The sequence below is a fragment of the Myotis davidii genome, unplaced genomic scaffold, assembly GCF_000327345.1.
Source record: "Myotis davidii unplaced genomic scaffold, ASM32734v1 scaffold560, whole genome shotgun sequence".
In the NCBI taxonomy this organism is placed as follows: domain Eukaryota; kingdom Metazoa; phylum Chordata; class Mammalia; order Chiroptera; family Vespertilionidae; genus Myotis; species Myotis davidii.
In genome coordinates, this window is record NW_006294418.1 from 72,884 (window position 1) to 80,196 (window position 7,313).

Genomic DNA, 7,313 nt, shown 5'->3' on the forward strand with positions numbered 1-7,313 from the left:
TGTCTAGAGATTTTACACTGTTCCATTAGTAACAGGATAATTAGAATGTTTGAATTTAGAGTAATAACAAATACTAAAATCCCAGTATGAATCATTACAATGATGGAATTCTCCAAAAGTGAAAATATGCCTATGAGTACAGGGAGAAAGCTTCTGCAGGAACTCACTTGTATAGTCAGAAACAGAAATTATAGGGAGGAGTATTTGATAATATTGGAAAGTGATGGGGACAACATTAAATGGCTTATTTCTTCATCCAGGTTTGGTTAAAAAGAAAAATGTGGTGAACAGAACTAACTGGAAGTTGAAGTGTGAAGTGTAGGATGTTTATAAGGCAGATAACAGACTGATAGATTATTCTAGATGCAATGTAATCAGATTACGTTTAAAGAGAAGGAACATGAAGTTCAAGGTCTTTAGGTAGAGCCGTGCTAAAGAGTGATCAGATCTAGGCTATTATCAAGCCTTAGTGGAAAGTAAAAACAGAGCACAATGGAGTCAAAAGTATTCTTGAAAATTGTGAGAAGATTGATAAGGGCATGAAGACATCAATAATAATACTGCTCTCTTTGAGAAAGATTGTATGAAAGGGAAGGGAAGGAAGAAGGAAGAGCATCAGGTTTAAATTGCTGAAGGAAATGGAGAGGAACTGTAGCATATAGTGTATTGGTTAACACTTACATTTATCAACATGTCAGTAAACATCGAACTACACATTGCAATTTCTACTTTGTAGAAATCTAAAAAAATATTAATGAGGCTTGCAGCAGCTGACATTAATTTGAACATAACATGAAGTATTTTGAGAATGTTGTTCTGTAAGAGTGATAACTAAGCCACATATTATGTTACTTGAGGCCTGGTGCATAAAAATTTGTGCACTCAGGGGGATCCTTCAGCATGGCCTGAGCCCTATCACTGTCCAGGATCCTTTGGGGTATGTCCACCTGCTGGGTTAGGCCTGCTCCCCAGGGGATCATGCCTAAGTTGTCAGTCAGACATCTCTCTGGCAACCTGGGAGCCCTTGGGAGATGGCCGACTGAAGGCAGTTGGACATCCTTAGCGCTGCTGAGGAGATGGGAGAGGCTCCTGCCACCACCACTGCGCTCACAGCCATCAGCTGGCTTGTGACTAAGCAGAGTTCCCCCTGTGGGAGTGCACTGACCACCAGGTGGCAGCTCCTGCATCAAGCATATGCCCCCTGGTGGTCAGTGTGCGTCATAGTGACCGGTTGTTCCCCTGATAGGGTCAATTTGCATATTACCCTTTTATTATAAAAAAATAGATGTTGTAAATAAGGCTAACTATATCAATATTTGAAATATAATCTATTTATCTTTAAGTATGCCACTTTAAAGCTATATAATTAAAACTCAAGTAAGGAAAAAACTGTCCTGGGAAGCATATTATATAAAGGTTTGTCTTAGTGTAAATTCTTTTAATATTCTTTCCCTCTCTATCTCTCCCTCTCTCTTCTACTCACCTTTCCTTCATCCCTCTCTGTTGGAATTTTTAACTAGATATATTATCCTGAATAGCTCAGAATAGCAAGTTAAATATATAGATAACACACATTAGTTTCTCATAAACTTTATTTATTCTTGCATTAGAAACCTAAAAATATTGAGTAATATGAAATTGAAATATCTTGCCCCTTCAAACAATAGCAAGTAACTTCACTGCTGCCAATGATAACCATCTTTCAAGAAGAAACGGATTCACTTGTGTCCTTGCCTTTTTCAACAGGTTCTCTGCTGCTTTCTTAAGAGTTTTGAATTCATCATCCAAGCCCTCAAACGTCTATTTATAATTCACAGTACATTGATTTCATCTGCTGAATTCATGCTACACATCTCTCAAAAGGAAAAGGAGATTCTAATATGTATACTTTCTTTTATTACTTTCAATGAAAAATGCCTCCTCTAACACTACATCACAGATTTTTTCCCTTAGTAGCCATTTATAACTTCTGTGTTTGAGTCAAAACTACAAAAACAAAACAAAACAAAATAAAGAAACTTTTTTCAGTCATATTGATTTCATAAAATTGTTAAGTGATCATAGTGGCTTAATAGCAGTTAATCATGAGGAACTTCTTAGAAAAAAGCATTATTTGAGATAAATCTGAAAAAGTTTATACTCTTGATGGTGACAATCACTTCAGTGCCATTAAATCCATTAAACTATCCATAGTTTTGTCATAGCTTTTCCCCACTAGATAATTCCTGTCTAGTTTTATTTTTTCACCATTAAATATAGATTGATGTATAGCTCATATGTAAACAAGATATTATTGTCATAGCTCACTATTGGTTGCCAAGAAACATTGTATAACAAATAAAATGACAAAGAAAGTGAATTTCTAAAAGCCAGGCCAAATTTTAAATTATTATTTAGGATTTTAGAGTGATAAGCTAAAAATCACTTATATAATTGTGTTGGTTACAGAAGATGGAACTTCCTCTTCATGTATATGTGCGGCCTTTTTGCAGAATCTGCCATGAATGTGAATCTATTCTTTGAACCTGGACTTGGCCATGTGACTTGCCCTGACCAATAAGACATTAATAAAAATGGCTTATAAAATGTTTTCATATTGGGGCCAGCTCTTTCTTAGATCTCTGAGACCATGCCAAGCTAGCTGGTTGCATAATGACAGATTTGAGGCCCAGTAACTCAGAACACAGGCTGCCTACTACAAGGTATATGAGGGGGACCATCCTTGAAAACCAGCTACCATTTGATCAGCCAGCTGGTTGGAGATCTGAGAAGCTGAGCCAGACTAGAAGAACCACCTAAATAACCCATACAATAGTGGGATATATAAGCAGTCATTGTTTTAAGACATTGAATTCTGGGATGCTTTATTATGAAATTAAAGCTAATTGATATAAACTAAACTCTCAACTTCTAGATGAGGGTTTAAAAACATGTATATAGCCCTAACTGGTTTGGCTCAGTGGATAGAGCATCAGCCTGCAGACTGAAGGGTCCTGGGTTGATTCTGGTCAAGAGCATGTACTTTGGTTGAGGGCACATCCCCAGTGGGGGGTGCGCAGGAGGCAGCTGATCAATGTTTCTCTCTCATGGATGTTTCTGACTCTCTATCTCTCTCCCTCTCCCTCTCTGTAAAAAATCAATAAAATATATTTTAAAAACAACAAAAAAATGTATATATAATTAACTTTAAATTGACATTTAATACAGAAGTGGCTCTGATCAGGGTAGAGTAATCTTGTTATCCTCACCCCCACTCACCTACTGAGAACTTACTTGGCAGTAATCCAATATTGGGACATTAATTCATATCTGAATTACTATTGCCCTAAAGTCCACCTAACATCCCTATAAATTGCTCTATCCAATGACAGATGCTTCAGTTTCCCAGACCCCTTTCTATCCTCTCTCCATTCTCAATCAGACTCACCAACTATAACAATTATAGATCCCTCCATACATTTCTTAGTGAGGTTTAAGTTTTATAGTAAACATTGGCCCTAGCTCTCTTCCACATGGACATGATCCAGAAGTTTTTTGTTGTTGTTGTGTTTTTTTTTTTTGCAAACAGAATTCTTTTTTTTTGTTAATATATTTTATTGATTTTTTACAGAGAGGAAAGGAGAGAGATAGAGATAGAGAGTTAGAAACATCGATGAGAGAGAAACATCGATCAGCTGCCTCCTGCACATCCCCCACTGGGGAAGTGCGTGCAACCCAGGTACATGCCCTTGACCGGAATCGAACCCGGGACCCCTCAGTCCCCAGGCCGACGCTCTATCCACTGAGCCAAACCGGTTCCGGCCAGAATTCTTATCAGATCTACTGTCATGATCTACTGGGGCAGTCACCCAAGCCTGACACAGAGTTCTCCTTTCCTCTTTTAGATACCACAGATAGTATTTGTCTTTCTCTCTTTGATTTATTTTACTTCCCCTAATGCCCTCTAGGTACCATGTTGTCACAAATGGCAAAATTTCATTCTTTATTAAATGACTGAATAATACAATATATTTATCCATTTATCCATCAAAGTACACTTAGGTTGTTTCCACTTCTTGGCTATTGTAAGTAAGGTTGTTTTAATCAAGCTGGATTTGAGATAAAAACTGTGTATATACACAACGGGGCAAAAATAGGTTAAAAGTAATGCAATACTTAATGTTTTGGGTACTCACAAATGTAAACCTACTTTTGCCCCACTCTGTACACAACACATTGGTGTGTTTTTTTAAGTTGTTTTTTTTAACTGTCATAAAATATACCCTTGTGTTTTTTAAAGGTAGAAATACCTAAGTTTACTCCAAAAGTGGGAATTGCTGGATGAAAGAATATGTACTTTTCCAACATTTCAAAATATTGCAAAATGGCTCTCTCTAAAGTGGTCGTACAAAATTGTAAAAAAGTATATGAACATTCCAGTTTCTCCACATTATCAAACTTTTTAAAAAATTTGTGAAATTCATAAATAGAAAATACCATCAGATTGTTTGATTAGGAAATTTTCAATGAATTGTGAACTTGAATATACTTTAATCTAAATATGTTTTCTGGGAATTGCATTTTATCATGACTTACCCATACTTCTATTAGTCTTTGTAGTGGTTTATTTTAAAATTTAATTGCCATTCTTTTTGATTTTAGGAAATACAAATATCTTCTGTTAGTCTTCATTTGTTTTGGCTTTTAAATTCCTTTATATCTTCTGTTAGAAATGTTTTTAATTTCAACTGTATTATTTTTTTGTCTACTTTTTAAAATATGTTACTATTCTGAGTTTATAAAAATATTCTATAATTTCTTTGATGTTAAAAGTTATATTTACACTCAATGTACTTAGAACTTAATTTTGAGTATAGTATGAGCTAGAGATAGAATTTTGTTTTATCTCTTGCATACAAAATGCACTAGCATAGTCTGGTAAAGGCAGTTCATTATTATTTAACTGATTTGAATTAGCAATGTGGCAATGCATAACAAATTCACCTGCACGATATGTACATATGGATCTGCTTATGAGCCCCCTGTTCTAATATTCTTTTTGTAATATCAAATTGCTTTAAATTTTATAGCTTTTTAATAAGTTAAGTGTTTGTCAAGGAGACACTACAAGTGTAGGTTTCTTTAAAACTGCCTTAGCCATTGTTGGAATTTTGCTCTTCCATGAGACTTTTAGTATCAGCATGAAGTTTTAGTTTTACTATGGAGTTCTGTGAAAAAATCATTTTGGCATTTGGAATTGCATTAAACTTACAGAAAATTGGGATAAATTTCCATAGGTGTGGAAATGGAGTTTTCTCATAATGAAACTATTTTATTACTTTATTTAAGGACATTTTTATGGCCACTAACATTTTGTAATTTTCTCCATTAAGGTCTTCAGCATCCTCTGTTTTTCTTCCTAGTTCAAGAGTAGCTTCATTTAATTATATATCTTAATTGTTTATTGAATGCAGGGACACCATTTGAGCTTATTTGAAACAATGTTTGGTTAAAATAAACAAACAAAAAACAACTATGCTTAGGTTGGCTAAAAATAACCTCAGAATAAGTCCTACAGAATAAAGATATTGCTTTGTAAATCTGAAACATACACTGAGTCACAATGTAAAATACAAAATTTATTTCAAACTGTTGATTGCAGTCAAGTTTGAAGCAATTATTTCATGTCTTTATTTGTGAGAATATGTAGATATACTATTGCTGACTTTTTATGTCTAAAACAATCTTTATTTCTCTTCATTTTGGATAGAGTTTAGTCAATTATAGAATTACATGTTTTCTTAGAAGTGTGTAAATATTACCAATGTTACTGATGAGAAGTTTGCTTAAAACCATTTGTCCATCCCATCTCTCTAGTCCTTCCTTAGCATCTTAAGTCTTTCCTTTTTTTTTTTATGTTTAACTGAAGTTTTACTTTGATAGCTGACTTAATCTTCTTAACACTCAGAATGCATTTCCAATCTTAGCATCCATTTGTTTCTTCATTTCTAGTAAACTCCATCATTATCTCTTTGAATGCTGCTTTTCTTCCCTTTCTGGCGTTAGTCAATATCTACCAGCTATAAGCGTAGTGAACCTACTACTTCCAAGTTTCACAACTGCACTCATGTTTGTTTTGTTACCATGTTTCTCTAATTTGTGGGTTAATTCCTCATTAATTAATTTACACCCCATTTATTCATTTTCACACCCACTACTCCAGCATGAACTTTATTCTTCCAATGGGGATTTCTTTTTAATTGTTATTATAATGTTATATTTTTTATTTCCAAGATTTTTATTTGTTTCCATTTTAATTATTTCTTACTCAATGGTGATGGTTACACAATATTGTGAATGTAATTAATGGCACTGAATCATACAATTAAAAATAGTTAAATGGGAAATTTTATGTTACATACACAAACATATATATGTATTTACCTAATTTTAAAAGCTAATTATACTCAGTGAAACAAGCCAGTCAGAGAAAGACAAATACCATATGATCTCACTTATATGTGGATCAAATGGAAAAAATAAACTGATAAACAAATAGAACCAGAAGCATGGATACATGGAACAGAATGACAGCTATCAGTGTGGGGGACCACATGAAAGAAGGTGACGAGATTAGCCAAAGAACATATATACACAGCCTAGGGATACAGATAATAGTGAGGTGAAAGTCAAAGGGAAGTGGGAATGGGAGATGGGTGGAGGTGGGCAAAGGGGGAGAGGGGGACAACTGTAATAGTGTCAACAATAAAAATGAAGTTAAAAAATAAGAGCTAACCATGTAATATTACATAATATTCATAACAATTTTAAAATGTAACGATTTGAAATTATTACTTATAAAAGTAATAATATTCAATATTACAATTGAACTGTACACTTTTAACAAGTGAATTTTATGGTGTGTAAATTATATATCAACTAGAGGCCTGGTGCATGAAATTCATGCATGGGGGGGGTCCCCCTCAGCCTGGCCTGCACCCTCTCCAATCTGCGATCCCTCTCTCAATCCAGAACCACTGGCTCCTAAGCTCTCACCTGCCTGCCTGCCTGATACCCCTAAGTGCTCTCCCCTCCTGACCTGATCCCCCTAACTGCCTAACTGTTCTCCCCTGCCAGCCTGATCCCCCTAAGTGCTCTCCCCTCCTTGTCTGATCCCCCTAACTGCCTATCTGCTCTCTGCTCCTGGCCTAAACCCCCTAACTGCCCATCTGCTCTCTGTTCCTCTCTGTGCCTTCAGACCACAGCACAGGAGTGCTGACAGCTCTCTTCCGAGGCCCCACCCCTGTGCTGATGCCCCCCCCCCCCGGGCCAGG